Source organism: Pseudopodoces humilis, chromosome 7 (genome assembly GCF_049639895.1).
Source record: "Pseudopodoces humilis isolate 2021_Gansu_Grassland_sample_001 chromosome 7, ASM4963989v1, whole genome shotgun sequence".
Lineage (NCBI taxonomy): Eukaryota > Metazoa > Chordata > Aves > Passeriformes > Paridae > Pseudopodoces > Pseudopodoces humilis.
Genome location: NC_142206.1, coordinates 748,277 through 768,204, shown reverse-complemented (window position 1 = coordinate 768,204; position 19,928 = coordinate 748,277). Strand labels below are relative to the sequence as shown.

General features: G+C 45.8%; 1 protein-coding gene across 5 annotated transcripts in view; it reads right to left on the bottom strand.

Moving 5' to 3' along the window:
• TEAD1 (TEA domain transcription factor 1) overlaps positions 1 to 17,176 on the bottom strand; it is a 151,159-nt gene extending 133,983 nt beyond the window's left edge. For 2 of the 5 annotated variants that reach the window (XM_088057545.1, XM_088057546.1), the window contains exons 1-2: positions 17,019 to 17,172; positions 16,317 to 16,463 (exon numbers count right to left, since the gene is read on the bottom strand). The gene's annotated coding sequence lies outside the window, so the exon portion shown is untranslated. Of the gene's footprint in view, positions 1 to 16,316; positions 16,464 to 17,018 lie in introns of all 5 variants that reach the window. The other 3 variants (XM_088057544.1, XM_014260235.2, XM_088057547.1) reach the window with 3 other exon arrangements.
• Between the last annotated feature and the right edge of the window lie 2,752 nt (positions 17,177 to 19,928).

The window sequence follows — 19,928 nt, the reverse complement described above, 5'->3', positions numbered from 1 at the left end:
GAGCATTAAGTAACAAGGTATTATTACTCCAATCTCACAGAAGGGAACAAATCATGGAATCCAAAATACTTATTCTGCTTTTGCGTAGGCTTTCTCATATTAATTAATTATGAGACTTAATTACACTCAATCTCACCACTCCAAGCCAATTACGGAAAACTGGGTAAAGTAAAGAAGCAGGGAAACCTGTCGTGGAGACAATCACTTACACTGACAACACTTTCCACATAGGTATTTAAAACCTATACTGTTTATAATAATTAATTTCTATTATTATTAGTTTTAGTATACATATATAATAGATAATAATATATTGTATATAATATAATAGATTGATATATTATATTGTTATTATTACATATAATAATTATTTTCATAACCTATACTTTGCAAATAGCAGCTTGCCCCCTCGAAGCAACAGGATGGATTTTTCTCTGATTTTTCCCACCTGTCCCTACACCAGTAATCTGAGCTATGATCACTTCTCCCAGCTTCCTCTCTCAACTCTGCCCCAGAAACCAAATACTAACCTCTGCTCCCTGATTTGTGCCTTAATCCCATGATCACCTTCCTTCCCAGAAGCTGTAAAAAAAAAAATCTCCAGGCATGTTAAAATCACCAGATTAGAAGAGCTCTAATCCAGTGATTTTAAGGGTTGATCAAAATTGGTATATGAGATTAGATGGATAGATGGATGGATGGATGGATGGATAGATAGATAGATTAGACAGACAGAGAGACAGATAGATAGATAAACAGATAGATTATAGATAGATAAGATAGATAGATATAGATTAGATAGACAGATTAGACAGACAGCCAGAGATACATAGATAGATGTTACAAACTATTTATAGCTTTCTATTTATCTTGAATCAACAGCAATTTTATTCACTGAAGTTTTTCCCACAAGGGAAATGGTAAATCCTCTAAAGCATCACTTTAAAAGTTTTTCTTACACTGAAGTATCTGTGAACACCCTCTGCTGAAACACTAATTCAGTATTTCCCACAGCACTCAGCCACAGGGACTCAGAACACATTTCAATGCCTTCAACAGCAGCAGCAGCATTCCACAGGGAACCATTCTCCAATTTCCAAGTCATGGCTCTTACAAAGATGGACTAAACCAAGGCAAACTGGCCTTTTTGTACTAGTACCAGCTGATCCTCCCATAAAACGTGCACATTTAAAATCAGAGGAGAAACAAGAGCAATTATCTTTTGCACTTTGTCTAAAGAGGGCTATAAGTTCAAGTAAGCCTACTTTATTAAAACCAGGGAGAGATATTGAACAGACAAGGCTCTCCCCTTCTTTGCCCAGTGATATTTCCACTTGGCCAGCCAAGGGCAGTGTAAAATGTTCAGAGATAACCTGGGCACACAGAAGACTGAGATGTTCAAATCCTCACACCTGATGACATCTTCTCCCTCTCCCAAATAAACCACCACGTCCTCCTGTTGCCCACCCACCCATCCAGGCACAGAGGATCTCCGTGGGGCCAGGATCTCCCTCTGGAAGCCTTCAGAGGCACACAGCACTCTCTTCTGAATACACTGATAACTAGAAACTTTCATGGCTAAGACTGGCTTACCATGCACCAAAAATTCTGCAATTATTTCAGTACACAGTCCTCTTAATTTGACTCTTGTCTTCCAAGCTCTGGAACAGACACTTCCCTCTAATATGCAAGATACAAATTGAATTGTTAAAACTAGTATCAGCAGAAATTCCGTGTTAATGAGAATCACGTGCTTTTAATACTAACCCCTGAGCTTAATTATTATATTTAGTGTCCAGGGCAGCAACACTTCCTACTCAGCACCTGTCGTGGGTCCAGCAATTAATTGCATACCACTGACCTTCACAGAACACCATGGCAATTTTATTACTGTACAACTCAGTTGCAGTTGTACAACACTGCCCCAGAACTATGTCTTATTACAAAAAAATCATGTGCTTACAAAAGGGATAGTTGAGCCAGCTGAACTATTTATAATTTGCTAGAATAAAAAAAAAAACATTTCATGAGGTTTGCAACATACATACACCAAAAAAATAAATAAATAAAACTGCAGCCTTAATACAAGACAAATGTTACCGAGATTCACGTTATAGACAAAAGCAGAATGGAAAATATTCCCTGAAGCCATAGTGGCAGGGTTATGCAGAATGCTATTTAAAAGCCATTCACCAAGGTCTTCTTCCTGTTAGCCAGAACTCTATGGTAGAAATTCAATTGAAGAAAGTCAATTAATCGAAATTGTGGCTCTACAACGGAGGGATTGGATGTGCAAGAGGAATCAGGGGAAGGAAAGGACCACACCTGACTCACTGCTAGGCCCAGGTTTGCCACCTTGGACTTACCTCTCTGCCAGTTTGCTGCTTTGAGGGGGCTGCATCCTGCTTGTGTCACGCTGCTGTGGCTCAGCCCCAGCTGACAAACCCAAAACACAGCCCCACAGCACACACAATAAAGAAAATTAACTCCATCCCAGCCGAGAGCAGCACACCTGCCTTGCCCTCTTCTAGGAAAATGCTGCAACTCAGCACATTTCTCCTCAGTTCAAGAGTCTCCCTGCTCTTTTCCAAACCAAAGGGCTCACAAAACAAACAATTGCTGTGTGACTACTCTAATTTCAAGCTGGCATGCTAATGGAAGCCAGGACAAGCAGACTTTCTCCTGGTTTCGAGGGCTGTGTCCAGGATGAAACAACTCATCACACCCAGAATTCCCAGGCCGGCTTCCAAGTTCCCAGGCTCGAGTGACCCAGCAGGACACGGCCACGAAGCTCCACTCACACATCTGCACCTGCTGCAGCCTCAGGGAGGGAAAGGGATGCTGCAGGAGGTGTCCCAGGCTTTGTTGAATGCTGCTGTTTGCAGAGCTGGCGCCGTCCTTGGGCACTTCCAAGGCGTTATCCGAATTTCCTGCTGGAGTGATGGACAGGCAGCAGGCTGGCAACACAGCCACGTGCTGCATGGTGAGGCAAACACCCATCCCCTAAAGCCCAGACACAAAGAGGAACCAAGAGATAACCATGGAGCAAACTGCTCTCTGCCAAGACCTGGTGCAGCATTTTAATGGAAGTGTGATATCTTACTGAATTTGCATCTCCCAAACACCTTGTTTGACTTTCCACAATGAAAAATGCTTCCTGCCATGAGGAATTCCTCACATCCCAGGCAATGCATCGAATTTCACCAAAATGCAGTTACAGCTGTGTTTACCACATCAGTCCAGCTTCACATCTTTTTTAGGTTAAAGATTTCTAATCTCTACTGCCAGTGACAGTAAGATTACCTAGCAAGCAAAGCACACCAGCAAAGCTTTGCTTTGAAGCATCACCCACATGTGCAATGGATGGTATCTGCGAGGCAATTCAGGAGATTTTGTTGTGAGGGTTTTTGGTTTTTTCCCCTAAGAAGTTCATTAAATTTTTTCAGTTGATATAATAGATTCTTCCATCTCTTCAATACAGCAGAGGAAATGAAGTGTAACTAGCTTCAGTGTAATGGAAAAGTGATCTGATAATTTAATTCACTTTGCTCCCTAATCACAAATGCTCAGAGAACACATGCCAGGGAAGGAAGGTGTAAAGTGATGCTGCAACGTATCACCCCCAATTAAAAATCTCCTTTCCTGAAGGAGCCTGGCTTGCAAACCAGAATGGAGCACACATGGTATTGACATTACTGAAGGGCTGTGGGCAAGGCTATGATTTAGAGGCCACAGCCCTGCTCTGTTTGAAACCAAATCCAAAATTCCCGTGGATTTTGTTGACATCTTGGCTTAGATATTCTTGAGGCCCGATCACAGAGGATATTAACACACAGAGAGGTGCCTGCAATGGCTTGCTATGCAGCCTGGTGCAAAAAAGAAGTTACAAACTGAATGCAAAGATGACAGACAAGGCTCCCCTCTCTCCCAACCAGGAAAGCTTCTATTGCCACCTTTTCAACACTTTCACTGCTGCCAAAGTCCCCTCTGCCCTCCTGGCCCCTCCAGCTGTCCCAAGTGTCTCCTCCACACAGCTGAGCAGGCAGAGCCTGTTCTTTCTGTCATTTTGGTTCCAGTAATCCAGAAAATCGTTTTTCTCACTGTGGATATTTTTAAGTAAGGTAAAGGAGATGTTACAGAGAAAAGAATAAAAATCTCCAAGATCAGAATAGATCAGAACCTGACAATACTTAACGTGCCATTGTGACCATGAATATGTAAAGAAACACACACACAAAATTAAAGTATTTTATACTTAAAAAAATAAAACATGTTCAGCAGGAAGAGTCTGTTAATGTAGGATTGAAGCAAGGCACTTCCATTTGCATAGATCACTTACAGCAACAGCAATTCATTAAATTCTCCCATAAAATCGTGCTATATTTTGTCTAAAGCGACACATTCCTTGCAGATCACAGTGCCTTTCTCATGCTGTTAATAAGATAATCTGTTACATGAGGCTTACAAATCCATTTAAATTGATTTTAATTAATGAATCAATCACTAGCCACTGATGACTTGGTCTACAGACAGCAAGCAATCCAAAGCCCCAGGCTTCTAATCCAAAACCAAAATCCACATTAGAGCAACAGGACATTTCTCTGATCGATAGCAACACAAAGATGTTCAGTTCATACACATTTAAAGGGTACAAACTCGATCAAAATGTATCTCCAGATCTTGTGCATTACAATTCCCAAATTCACGGCTGCTCGACTAGAAAAGCAATATTAAATCATTTACATTTCTTTGCAAGGGGAAAAAATTAAATCAAGCGCAACTATAACCTGTTCCCAAACTTTAGATGCTTATTCCACTTGAAGGTTTTTCCCTTTGTTCTTAAACAATCTGTTGTCTAACGTTAATTAATAGAAAATTGCACTTCTAATGATCACAAACAGGAGCAATGCTTTTTACATTTGCTTTGATGCCACTGCTGCTCTCCAGCACTCAAGTGCTTACGGTTTCCCTCAGACAGAAAACAGGAAAGAAGCGAGATTTCTGCCCCAAAATCAGCGAGCAGAGGCGGCAGGAAGAACATCCTCGTTATTGTAGTAAGTTAATTATTATAATTATTGTTATTACAAGGAGTTAATCAGGATGCAGCAAGTTAAATCCAGGATGGGAGGTGGCACTGCCAGCCCTGGAGCACCGGCACCTGTCAGCACCTGGCTCCCCGTGGCACAGGGGACACACCTGGGGAGATTCTCCTCCTGTGTGCACCCTCCAGCACAGCATCTGCGGCTCAAGCAGCACCCCAGGCAGCCCAGAGAGAGGAAGGAGCCCCCAGGAGCCTCCAGCAGGGATCCCAGAGTTAGAGATGCTCCTGGCTGCCAGAGGAGGAGGGGAGAGCCAGGCTGGCTCAGCTGAGCCCACCCTGCTCCCCCTGCCCAGCTCCTGGAGATGGCTCCAGGCTCCCTGTGCTGCTGCTGCTGCTCAGAACAGCAGTGGTGGGGCAGCTGCACTGGTTTGGATCTCCTCAAACTCTCTCTGACCCTTTATGGTCCACAACAAACCCTTCAAATATTCTGAGAGAAATCCTGATCCCCCAGACTCAACAAAGCAGCTTGTTTGGATGCTCACTCTCCTGCCAAAAGCCCCAGTCCTTCCCGTTTAAACCAAGAGCTCTCTATGTGTTTTTAACCAATACTGCATATACAGTTTAAGTAACCCTGAAAGCAGACTTTCTTTTCTTTCATGTAGTATCTGCTCATCTGTTGAGCTCAATACTCTTATTCTTCCTGGTTTGTTAAAAACAAATTATTCTTCCCTACCTTTTGGAGGGAAGAATAAAAAGAATAATTAAAGAAGGTGGGTTTGGCCTTTATGTGCCACTAATTAATTAAATTAACCAAATAGTAAGTACAAGATACCAAACTATCTTTCATAATATTTAATAAAAGCATAAAGGGTTGAACACTTTCCAGGTGTAAACACATTAAGATCAATGCTGTACCAAGCCTGAATCTGGCCCCATTAGCTCCAAAATGTAAATAGTTCATCCCCTTGCACAGATGTCAGAGCATGCAGGCACTCCAGGCTTAAAGGACAGATTCTGCAGCCAACAATGCTCCACTGACACAGAGACAATCAATGTGTCCTTGATTATGAGGAGGCAAACAGTTTTCACTGAAGGGGAAAAAAAAAAAAGAAAAAAGAAAAAAAAAAGGGAGACTGAGAAACAAATCATGTGTTTTTATTTTTTAAGTTCCAAGTTTGGGTTGGGTTTTTTTCAAGCCCTTTTGGAGCGCTGAAACAGAATAAAAATAGCTTGTTGCACAAGCATAAAACAAAGTAACTGCTAAATAAACTTTTTTAATTTACTCCTATGTGTTCAGTCCTCACCCCCATTAGTCTTCAGGAGTTGGACGATTTCACAAAAATATCTTCCTGTTTTCTGGAAAACTGATTAGATGGGCTTTGTCCAAGAACTGTGCCATAACGAGCTCCCTTTATTTCACATGCTGAATATGGCTGCTGGGAAATGTACTGCAGCACTATATGCCAATGCATCCTGACATTCAAATCAAGACCACAAATTATAAACAGTTTCAGCAAATTGACTCGAGTGCCTTTGTTCCTCAGACATACATCTTCCTATTGCTTACAAAAGCAGCATATACTAACCACGAACGCTGCTATAGCCAGTACTGGGAAAGGAAGTTATTGAAGCCTGGATTTCCTGCTTTCAGCCCAAGCCAAGAACTGTGAGGCTTGTAGTGGTTTCAGGAACTGACTCATCTAATGATTCATGGATAAGATACTGGTTTTAATATATTTCTGATCATAAGACTCAAACTTCAAAAACAGTGATGCTTAGTTTTTATTTTAAAGTTAAAACAAAAAAGGACATAAATCAAGCAAACAAATATTGTCACGGGACAAACAGGCTAACAATTATTGATGTGTTTTACAGTGAACTCTGTTTAAAAGACAAAAAAATGGTGTGTTAAAACATCCTGGAAATTCATTTCAACAGAATGTTGACACCGAATTAAAAATCCACTGTCAAAAACTTGAGCACTTTCACTGCAGTCCTGATAGAGCTGAGATCCAAATGGAGAGCTGGGATATCAATGCACTTTTAGAGACACCCTTAGGTGCAGGTATGACTGCTACAGCCAGACAAACCACTGCCAATGCACCTGGTTTCCTGAGCCCTGCACTTGAGAAAGCATCACCGAAGGCTGGCTGCTGACAAGCACCCAGGGAAGTTTTGTTTCAGGAGCCACTGAACCTGCCAGGTCAATGGTGAAGCAGTGACTAACTCTGGGTTTTAAGTGCTCTCTCTCTCACACCAGCCCTGCATTTTGTGCTAATTCAGAATTCAAGCCCAGCCGTTTTCATGCATTGAGTCCTTCCAGAGGAGAGCTCGCCTCCCAGAGCATCCAAACCCTTTTTGCCCACAACACAAATCTCATCAGTATGCTGCAACTTGAACTGCCAGGCTCTTGCACCTAAAAAATAGCTGGTGATGGAAGCTGAATTCTGCCAGGCTCATGTACGGAAAAGTACTGGTTTACTTTTTAATTTCTGAACTGCAAGCTGCAGCCCTTGGTGCAGCGCGCTGGGGACAGAGGGGGACATTGGCATTTCTGGATTTCACCCCGTGCACAACCAGCACAGGGGGGAAAAACACAAAAAAAACCCAGAAAACAAAATGCATCTTGCTCGGAGGGAAAGAAAAAAGAAAAGCAAAGAAAAAAGCAGCAGTTAAAACACTTGACAAGAAAAGGCCAAAGTGCGCTCCGTGGCTGGCAGTCATTTTATGGCTCTAGTCCTACAGCAGATTTACTTAGATGACGTCAGTGGCTCCAATCCAGCTTTTCTTTGGTAGCATTTACCACTTGCCTCTTGAAGCCTCCACTATGCTACAGAGCAGTAGACCATAATCAAAATTCCCTTTGTGAAATAGAGTTTACCTCAGGGCACAGAGGCATTGCGAGCTGAATTGCAGGCTCTTCACCCTGCACTGCATGCCCAGAAATAAATAACCTACAATACTGTACTCTCCTTAATACAGAAGAACCATTAAAAGCAGCCTGCTACCTAAAAAAGGGTTCTTTAATTTGTTTCCAAAGTCTCAGAAGCCAGAATATTAGTTAATTTTCCAAGCAACCAAGAACTATAATAATTCTACTACCCTTTGGACTTCTTCGTATTGTCTTTAGAGATTTTGGACGATAAAGTTATTTATGGGTCACTGTTTCACCAGCAAAAATTATTACTAATGCTAGAGGCTAAAGTGAATCTGTATAGGAAGCTGCATATTTAAAACTGTCTTCCAAATGTTCCCCTCCAACTGCTTATCTACAGCTGCTCAGTCAGCATACAGTAAATATGCCAAGAAGCAGAGCAAGAAATTACTCTGCATAAGTAATTGTCAATTTAATGAGCAAAACTCACATTATTTGGAACTGTGCATTTCCTATCACAGAGCAGTGGCTGAGACCAATGGAATACCGGTAAAGCCAAGCTGAGGAGATACCAAACACACTGAAACTTCTGAAGTTTAATCAAAATAACCCCCCCAAGCATATGAAAAATGTGTCTCGTGGTACCAAATAAACACGGATTTGTTATGTTTTAAGGGAGCCACCAATCAGGACAGCCACACTCGTTATGGGTGGTACCTAGACACATGAGAGAACCAAAAGTGCCTGTCACAGCCAAGCACTCAGACATAACTCACAGGGAAGATGCAGAGACCTCAGAGAGCTGAAAGCCTCAGTAGCCCTCCTTTCCCAGGGTCTTTGCTTCCCTTGCCCCACCAAACCACACCAGCATGAGAGGTCCCATGTCTGAGCTACTGCCACCAAACTGCACGGGTCACACCATGGACCTGAGCTCTAAACCTGAACATAAAACAGGTTTAAAATCTGGGGGCAACCCCCAAACCAGCTCCAAGTGGACAGTCACACACATTTTTGTGACCTCCAGCAGCCTCAGATGCCGAGCCAAGGGCAGGGAGCCTCTCTCATTTTCTGCAGGTGCCAACACCAGCAGAGGCAGGGCAGCAAGGTGGGAGCATCACCTCTCACTCCCCTGCTCTCCCAGCTGGCCCCTGGGGGCTTTGTCAGCTCCTGCCTTTCCCCAGGTGAAATGGCAAGGAATGGCCACAGCTCAAATAGTTCACATTTCTCTGCTTCAAATGGACAGGGGGAAAATCTGATTCTCTTTGCCCTCTTCTCATTACCAGTAAGAAAAAACCAGTGGTGTCAGCAAACAGATTGGGAAGACGATTGTGAATTTCCCTGCGAGAGGCTCTCAGAGATCCTTTCCTTGGTCACTGAGGATCTGGACACGAAAGGCATGGCAAGCACAAGTGGCCCTTTCTTCCCAACATTCAGGGCAAGGAAGGGCTGGGAGCAGCAGGAAAGGGACCCCACAGTGACATCACACCGCCACCAGCAGCAGAGGACACGGGCTAAGGAGGACCTGGCCACATGGATCGCAAAAGGAGGGAAACAAAAACCATCACAGGGCTCCAAAGGCAGCAGAGGCGCTGCCCCCAAGAGCAGGAATGAGTATTCCCAAGGAAAGAAGAGGATCCAGGCCCGCAGGAACAGCTGTGGTGCCCTGCAAGGAGCAGCCAGACCCAGGCTGAGGGGCAGAGGAATGAGCTGCAGGCACATCCAGCCCTAAGGACACTTGCTGAACGCTGTATTTATGGCTGGAAACTCCTCCTGCAACTAAATAATTACACCCAAAGAAAGGCAGGGGCTAGGGGGAAGCTGAAGGAACTTCCCCTGACTCTTCCAGGTTTCTCCAACGCTTTCAGTTGATCGTGGAAAAAGCGAGGTAAAATAAATCTTCAAAGATCAGCTGACAGCAGATAGAGGGACATGAGCATTTCTAAAGGTTCAGTTTTTTGAAAGAATGAAAGTAAAAGCAGGGATGTGGAAAATGCAACTGTTTGTAGAGTTTTGCCTTTTTATTTTAAACTGTAAACCAGCTTTAGGACAAAAAAATAAGGAGTATGCACTGATATTGGCAATGGATTAAGTGAATAAAATTTCCTTTTTCCCGTTGATTACTGTCCCGGATCACCATATTGTTTTTAAATTGAGATCCACACAACAGAAGCTTTAATCCCCTAAACCTCGGCGAATTTACCTTTTCTTCCAAAGTCTGTCCTGACATTTTCTCCCCTCAAAAGCAAAATGTCATTCCTGAATTATAATCTCCCAACAGAAAGACAACCACGTAAAAAGAAAACCAACAAAAAAAATAAAAAAAAAAAACCAAACAAACCACACCAGCTAATTCCAAAACCAAGCCCCGCTGTTCACAGCACCACGAGGTGAATGAATGGTGAGAGATTCCACCAAGGGAATAATTGTGATGTCTGTAACGTTAAGGAATAATTTGGCACCAAAAGAACCCAGGGCCATACTGGTTGGCCATTCAAACACGAAGCATATCAAAACACTGCTGATAAGCTAAATTAACAGATAGCTTATCTGAAGCATATACTGGCCATATGGTGCCACAACTTCTGTTGCCTGTTGCTGGCGTAACAATAGGCTACTGCAGTCTTAGACTGGAAGCACTATTTGACAAACTGTCAACAGCATTTTTATTTTTTTTTTATTTTCTTTTTTTTTTGCAGAGCTCTAGGGCAATGGCACACTCGCCTATTTGCATTTTTTTTTTTAAACAGGTGAACAAAGAGTAAACCAGATGTCGACTTTAGAAATCGAGCTGTCTGGATCAGGAGATTTAACAGAGGCAGGCATACTGCTACAGCTCAAATCTAGACAATGAGCTTTTCTAAAAACACTCTGGCCTAGGGGAGTGGCTATTTAAAACACTTGGCTTCTTTTATTTCAGCACTATGGAAGTGAATTCTACTCTTAAGTGCCAGCTCAAATGAAGTCATTTTGTTTCACTGGGGCTTTCTTTGCATTTCAGAAATGTAGCATGTACTGTAGTAACGGAAAAGACAAAAAACAGGGGGGAGTGTGCGATGTGGAAACCAGAAATTCGATCACATACAAAATAAAAAAAAAATCTTTGAAAGGACGATTCAAGTGAAAGTTACATGAAATTTACTTTTCCCTCTTAGGGGGAAAGAAAAAAAAACCAAACCAACACAAGCAAAACAAAACTAACAACAGAAAGTAAAACCCAAACCACTTCTGAGTGCTTTAGAAAGAACTGATATTTCAACCCCCTCAAGCTCCACAAAGACAAGCAGAACTGACCAGCAAGGACCATTTGCAAGGGGACTTGAACATGTTACAGAAACACATTAATACCAAAAGTATCATGAAAGTTCTCTTCCTGCTTTATTTAAAAAAATAAATCTTACTTATTTGAGGAGGGAAAAAAAAAAAAAAATCATAATTTCATAACAACACAACGACCTACTCAATCATTTCAAAAACTGACAAACTACTGTCAATCAATATATAGTAGGTCTGTCTATGATATCCAGTTATGAAAATGTGCTTTTAGCTGTGTTCTGTAGGAGTGTGAAAGACATAATGAGAGAAATAGATAACTTTCTGTTCTAATAATCTGTTCCACTTTGATAGGCAGTTATGGGAACATATTTATTTTCTGACTTATACCCAGCTAAGTATGTAGCATTTTTAGATTATCTTTTCAAATTGTTCTTGAACATTCTCAGTTAAAAAAAAAAAAAATCAACCTCCTTTCATGTTAAGTTGAGATTGCACTTGAACTCTTTCCAAAAGCCAGAGCTGTACTGAATTATGATAATTAGAAAGCTGTGCGCATAAAAGGCAGCACAGTTGATGCATTTAAAAAAGTTCATGCCAGAGAATATAAGTTCAATATGTTCTCACATAATTAACATTTCCCATCATTAGCAGCAGTTTTCAGTTCATGTATCTGTAAAAACAACAGCACTCGTCATTGTTTTAGATTCCCAGTCAATAGCACTTTAATAGTTTTACACATAATCCCAAACTTTCCTTCCCTTCCCCCTCCCCACACATGGAGACTTCACATTCTCCCTCCTGAGAGGAGCAAATAAACCTGGACGCCGTGCTCCTGCTGCCACACAGCCCAGCCCTGACCCCAGAGCTTGGGGAGAACCCAAGGAGAGCCAGAAACCCAAGAAGGCAGCGAGCGGCCAGGACGCAGGGCAATAACCGAGCAGCAGACAAAGAGCAAAGCGTTGTAGGTGATGCCTGGGACTGGACAGGAGCCCAAGTGAAACAGGTTGCCTGTGTAGTGCCCTGTGGCAGGGCAGGCACGGCTGGAGGCACCAGGAAATGGGCTCAGAGCCCTGCAAGTGACCGCAGCCCCATCGCGCTGCCATCGCGGCCGGACGCGCGCACAGGTTCCCCAAACCAACCGGGACATGTGGCGCTCGATGGGCGACTCCTCGAGACTCCCCAGGCACCCTAACTCCAGTCAGCTGTCAGGAGACGGATTTTGACTTCAATCCCCGTCTTCTGAAATGAATACAATTCTGGTGGAACACAAATAACCTCATCTAGTAGAGAAGTTGCTGGATCTGCACCAACACAGACAGAGATTTTGGCTTCACCAATAACAAGATGAAACTCACAGTGATTGCAGTGGGATCAGGACTTCACACAAAAACGAGAGGTTTCTTGCATTGAATCAGAAAACACTTAGCTGAATTTTATGAGACAGATATGAGGGGCAGATTTGAAGTTGTTGCCTCCAAGGACTTAAGTCTGCAAATTTTCACTCTCTTCTGTTTTGGAAATGAGCAATCATTAAAACCAAACACACAAAATTATTCCAGGAAATATTATTCCATCCTTGTTCCACTTGCAAAAGTCAAAAGGAGTTTCGTCCAAGAGCAGAGAGCAAGATATGGTCATAAAGTGGGAATTCATTGGAGAGATTTTTCTCCTCAAACTGTGTCTTCAGCACAGCTTCGAGTCAGTTGGCTTTACAATTAATAACACCGTTAATCTCTTCATATACCACAGGATGTAATTTAAATTATACAGCACTTGCACAAACTGCCACGAGCCCTCTAACAGCCCTTGCTTGCAGGGAGATGATTTAGCTCCTGAAAGCTCTGAAATTTTGCTGAAATTCAAATCATTTTTTAACAGTAAAGGACGGCAGTTTAGGAATATAAAACGTCCCCGCTCGCGGCAAGCACTAACAGCAACGCGCGACACGGCGACGCAACAGAAATTAAACCTCAGACCCCAGAAAAAAGGACTACTTCCCTCCTGAAAAGGTAGGTCCCTCTGAAGAGCTGGGGACTTCAAAATAATTTTTAATGGGCCAACTTGCCCCCTCATTACAGCCAGTGTAATCCAGCAACAGGCCGTACGACATTGACGGAATTAACCCGAATTTAGACCAGATTTCTAAAAAGTCAGCCCTCACCTCATATTTGCACATGCTATGAATGAGAGCCCAAACGGAATGAATGATCAGCTGTTAATAGAAATTTGACTTCGAGTCTTAGGCAGATTACAAGTTAAGCAGAACATAAGCCCCGAGCAGAAATTTGAAAAAAGTATGTGTGCCAAATTGATATTCTTTTAAATCAAAGATGTCCTTCTTTAGACATCAAATATCACACTGACCATGTACACAAAGCACATGCTGTAAATATCTTAGTATTTGATCCCACAAATGTTTATTCCTATGAGTCATCCTGGTCACTTTAACCTGAGCAAGGGTTGGATCCAGCCAATATTTTCTTCTTAAATAAATGGAATCACTGCAGAAAGACAGCTTTTAAACCATCTCTGGAGGGGAATGGGATTAATGTTAATGACATGAAGAAATACCAGCTAGAATGAGTGATATGTGTGTGTGTATATATGTATTTTTATATATATATATGGTGTGTATCCAGTAGGAAACCATGTGCTCCTAACAGGTCTGAAGGTTCTCCCAAACGCACACATCCAGACAATTCTGTACAGAAAATCTCCATGTTTTGGGAACAATAAACATGTTTAGGCATCTTCTAATAAAATCAGATTACTTCTGGTGAAATTCTTCCAGCAGTGTAAGCATCCTGCTTTACAGACTGAAACCTGACAGCTGTATCACGATACACAGGCATGGTTTTGCCCTTCCCTTTTTATTTTGAAATGAAAGATGCCAGTATTTCCCTGTAGCTCCAGAAGTTTTTATTCCTGTATTGCCTGCACCGTACCTTGAAAGTTTGCTTATGATATTATCACAAAGGCAGCTTAAACAGAAAGAAGGAAGAGAAGTTTTTTCCCCTCAGCATGTGGCTCAACTGAACTTTTTCGGGCATGGACAAACAAAGCCCAGAAACCACTTTAATGATATCCAAACCCACGGCGGCAGCAGCAACAACCAAAACCCCCAGGTTCCAAGTGACACCGAACACGCTGCACACATGCTCACACACCCCCACGCATCACAAGAGCCAGCACTGCTCAGCTGGACACTCACGGCCAGGGCTACTTCGTAATTAAGTTTCTGCTCTTCTCTCCTAGCTGTTTAATTAAAACTCCTTTAAGCGCACTCTGTCTTTACCAAGACTCCTGTCAAATCAACATTTTTCCTCTGCTTCAGTGCTCCTGTACAGCCCACTCAGCACCGAGTAAGAAACTGGAGAATGTGAAACCACAGTTTGAACCTCAAGAGCTGCTGTTCCACTCTCCTGGCTGAAAAGGCCAATCATTTTTACTTCACCAAAGCGGTGTTTGCAGGATTGATGCCCAAAATGCACCCAACGTGTTTAGCCACAAATTACTTTCCAAAGGTATTTCTAGATTGCTGAGAAGAAAAATTGAAAGAAATCCACAGCATCCAAAATTTCTGCTTGGTCAGCTGATATAAACCTGGAGCAAACAAAATGCAGAATTATCCCTACTGGTACAGAAAATGCCTTATGACCTAATTAAACACCAGTGCAGTGTGAAAAGACATGTTCTACCAGAAAGGAGAAAAAATAAATGCCCCTCTAAAATGTTTACTCTTCACAAAAATAATTTCAAAAAGTTGATTTTAAAAAACTTGCAACTTCAGAACGTGATCCAAATACAAAACCTTCAGTTTTTTTGAGTTTCAAGAACATCCACTGTATTAATTCCTGTTTCCATTCCCAAATAAAGGAAGCGCTATGTGTGTATATAAAAATATATATGTTCACATACAAACAAACATGCAAGCTTCCCTCCCACCCCCAGAAGTAATTTAATATCCAGGTCTGTGTCATTTTTAATAGCACCATCTTACCATCAGTACAATCTAATATTCTGTAATGGTATTCCCCAACTATTTATAGAGAGAGAATACATCATACATTACAGACACACATTCCCCATCTAGGGTTGGAAGAAGAACCCTACGTAATTTTAAATTAAGTCCTAATGTAATTATAATCATTTTCGTTTTCATATTCAATTGCAGGTAGCACTTAGTTATTTACATGAATTTTCCTGTTAGAGGCATTCCCACAGAGATTTCCATAGTAGATGTGCTGCAGAATAACTGAGCGTGCAGCCAGGCAGAGCAGCACGTTATCCATCCACGTTATCCAACTTTGCCATTTCCCAGCTCTGCAGAACCGCTAACTGGCAATATTGCATTTCCAAACTTTATCAGCACCGAGAGAAGGCAAACATGCTCCTGCTCACACAGGAATACAGCTGCACATGTACTTCTTCTCCCTGAGGCTCTGCCATTTCGGCTTACGTTTCTTACAAACGCTATTTAAAGTCAGAAAACACCGCTACGATCTGATGTTTCTTGGCCTTTCTTGCCTAAAAAGGAACGGTTAAAAAACACCGGGAGCCATTTACATTCAGAGAGCGCAGGGCAGAGCTGCTCCCTAACTTTCCAGCACTTCTGGAGGTCACTTTTCATTTCTTCATATCAAAGGCAGGCACTTGTTTCTAATAAGTTAACAACTCTCCTGAGAAACGTGGGTGGCTGGTATTTCATTGTTTCATAAATATTTTTATACTGGTAACGCCGTTCAACTTGAAACAGATTTCAAGAGGAGAAAAATCACGACTAGGACCGCGCTCAACAGAGGCAGGAGCGCAAACTTTTTTCTTGCCTTGGCGAAAACAGAGATATTTCTCCCCCTCCCCTGGCTTTATTTCGCCTCGCTGTTTTTGTTTGGTTGCGTGGAGGGGGCCGCTTTGTTTTAATTTGGGTACAAAAGGCGCAGTGTAGAAGTTCTCCCTCCCCCTTGGAAGTGTACTTCCTTTGAAAGCGCTCCTCTGCGAACAAAGGCTGCCACCGGCCCTCCGCACCAGCGCCGGGGACAGCTGTGCCACGGAGCTCCTCAAAACCTCGCCGAGAAGCGACAAAAAATAAACCCCCCCCCTCCAAAAAAAAAACCCTGCGGTTCCTACCGAAAGGAAGTTTTCCAGGGACAATCTCCTCGGCGCTGCTGTAACTGCGACTTTGTCTTTTTTGGATACAACGTTTCTGCTGACTCCCGAAAATTTTCCACTTGAATGTGCAATTAACCAGCAGCGGCGGCGGCAGCAGCAGCAGCTCTGGAGAAGGAGAAGAAGCAGCGAAAAAGGACATTCCTTCTTTCATCTTTGAGAGGAAAACAAGCCAGGGGAGGGAGGCGAAGCTGGGGGAGCGGAGGGGATGGCTGCTGAGCGCTGCTGTGCGCCCAGCCCGGGGCTGCTGCCGGCGTGCTCGCTTCCCCGCGGGGGGGAGAAAAAACGAAAGGGAGAAAAAAACACACAACAAAAAAATGTGAAAAATGCCGAGGATCGGTGCGCGCGTGTGCGAGGGGGGAGAGCCTGTGTGTGTGTATGTGTATGTGTGTATGTGTGTGTGTGTGTGTGTGTGTGTGTGTGTGCGAGCGCGCCCGGTGCCGGGCGGTGACTCAGGCCAGGAGTGCGAGCGGGGGAGCGCAGCGGAGCGGGGCGGGCGGCAGCGCCTGTTGCAGCTCCGGCCGCGGCCCCGCAGCGCCGCAACTCCGCGCCGAGCAACTTCTCCCCCCGCCGCGGCCCCCGGCCCGCCCGCCCCGGCACCTGCGGGCCCCCCCGGGCCGCCCCCGGCCCCCGCGGGGGCACAACGCCCGCGGCCCCGCTTACCTCCGCGCCGCGGCCCCCTCCGCGCACCGCCAGCGCGCCGCGGCCGACGGCAAAACTTCGCCCGCCGCCCCCGGGCCGCCCCGGCTATTTATGGCCCCGCGCCTATTTTTAATCCGCCGCCCGGCTATTTATACCGCGGCCGTAGGTTGCCGCGGGCCGGCGGCCGGAGCCCTCGGAGGATGAGTTGCTGCCCGGCCGGCGGCGGGGCGGGCCGGGCTCCCGGCCGGGCTGCGCGGCGCCAGCGATGCGAGGAATGCGCGGAATGAGGGGAGGAATGAAATGAACGCGGGAGCGGGGCGGCCGCGGGGCGGAGCGCGGCCCGCCGCCCCCTGCGGCCCGGGCGGGCGGGCGGGGCTGCGGGCGGGGCCTCCGAGCAGCGCTGACCTCATAGGGGAGCCCTGGAGCGGGAGGGTCCGGCCCGGAGAGAGCCCCATGGAGCGGGAGGGTCCGGCCCGGAGAGAGCCCCATGGAGCGGGAGGGTCCGGCCCGGAGAGAGCCCCATGGAGCGGGAGGGTCCGGTCCGAGAGGAGCCCCCTGGAGCGGGAGGGTCCGGTCCGAGGGGAGCCCCATGGAGCGGGAGGGTCCGGCCCGGAGAGAGCCCCATGGAGCGGGAGGGTCCGGCCCGGAGAGAGCCCCATGGAGCGGGAGGGTCCGGCCCGGGGGGAGCCCCATGGAGCGGGAGGGTCCGGTCCGAGAGGAGCCCCATGGAGCGGGAGGGTCCGGCCCGGAGAGAGCCCCATGGAGCGGGAGGGTCCGGCCCGGGGGGAGCCCTGGAGCGGGAGGGTCCGGTCCGAGAGGAGCCCCCTGGAGCGGGAGGGTCCGAGAGGAGCCCCATGGAGCGGGAGGGTCCGGTGCGAGGGGAGCCCCATGGAGCGGGAGGGTCCGGTCCGAGAGGAGCCCCCTGGAGCGGGAGGGTCCGGTGCGAGGGGAGCCCCATGGAGCGGGAGGGTCCCTGGGGAAGCTCGGGGTGCTCGCACTCGCATGCAGCCCCCCGTGCCCTGCCCGGACCCGCAGCCACCCCCGAGGAGCGCAGTGCCCAAAAGGGCCAGCTCATCGCACCCCAAATCGACACGGACACAGCGTGACCCAGGGCTCCGCTCTTCACCCTCAATCCAGGTCCTGACAAAACTCCCCCGGTCCGGATTTCACAAGGCCGGTTTAGCACCGCTGGAAATGAGCGAGCCTGAGTGCCACTGTCCGGACCCTCCTTGTGTGGGCACCCCCAGAAACGCTCCCCTTCTCTCAACAATCCGCTACCTGACGGAAATTACTGCAGGGGAGGCACAGCTGTTGTGCTCGGGAAAATTCACGTTTGCAAAAGCAAAACGGATAACTGGACACCTCGGTGTTTGTGGAATAAATTGCCTGCTTTGATGTGCAAACACACACTTCTACCCACCTTTGAAAGTTTGCCCAGCAGGGCTATCGCCTTTGGAGCCAGCACAGAAATCACGTTAGGACCTCAGAAGAACAATGTGCCCGCACCGCACCCGAGTTCGTGCGGGTGGAACCCTCAATAAATGCCCTGCATGATGATTTTTGCAGCACCCAGAAGGGATGCCACCCTGAGAATGCCAGGAACGCGCTGGTCCCGCTGCTTTCCCAGCAGCGATCCTGCGAGATTGCCGTGCTGTCAGCAGGAATCCTCGCAGCCTGTGGCTGGCCCCAGAGCCTCCTGAGAGCTCCTGAAGCTCCCATTGCAGCTTTCAGGGGGGCTGGGGCTGTTTTCCACCCTCGCAGAGCGGGCACGGAGCGTGGATGGCAGGCAAAGCCGCAGGGCTCGCACAGGTCACACACCTGACACTGAAACCTGCCCCAACAGCCCTGCAGGAAAGTGTGCAACGAGTAAAAACACCAGACCAAGGCAGAGTCTGAGCAGGTCTTGGCCAAGGGACTGGGAGAATGCAAAAAATTAACTTATTTTAGGGTATTTTTTCCCCCCACCCCATTCCACGCCAGCTGAAAAACTTCTGCCCCAAAACAGGCTGCAAGAAACCCCTTCACACATGCAGAATTTCTTTTCTCTGCAGCTCCTGCTTTCCAAATAGCTCTGGTAATATTGTCTAATAAGTGTCTGAGTGCCTGCACAATTGGTAAAATGCAATCCCTCTGCAGATGTCTGCACAAAAGCCATAGTCTCCTGAGTGCACTTAAAGATTACCAACTCTTTTCCAAAGTTGGAACAGAAAAATGGGACAAAACTTCGCCCCCTAACACCTATAACATAGATTGTTTTAGTCACCAGGCTTTAAACTCCCTCTGCTATGCTCACTGCATGCACAGAAATGCGAAATGTCTTTAAATAAATGTGATTTTTTCCCCCATAGGGCTCTCAGAGGAAGTACCAAGAATACTGACTGTTAAATTCTGTGCTTGTGCAGGGCCCTAAAGGTATCACAGCTCTGTACACGTGGAGGGACAAATCTTTGCACAATGGATAAGGAGAGTTTGGGAACTTCTCACCTATAGCAGTTCTCACAAATGGAAGTGATGCAGATTTTGCAGGGTCATGCTCACCTGGTGGGAAAGAAAGAAATAAAAAAGAGGATTGTTTCTGCAGCCCTCATTGTGGATGAACACAAATCACACTCAAGCATGGCTGGAGCTGTTTGCTGTACCTGCAGACAGACTCCTCGCTGGCTCTTTTGCAATTCAGAATTCAGAATTGTGGAAGGATAATGAAATTTACCCGGTGCCCACATGTTTTCCTGTTAACTGCAAGCAGCAGGGAAGGCTCAGGCAATTCTATTTCCCAGGTTCTGAAGTTCTCTGTTAGTGTCATTCAGAGGAAGAAATGGTCCCACAGAAGAAAGGCAAAACCAAATGCTTGGGGCAGGCTGGAAGCCTCCCACTGGCACAACGTAAAGGCTCATCCACAATCCACAGTTTTCAGCTCAAGGCTGGGTCCTG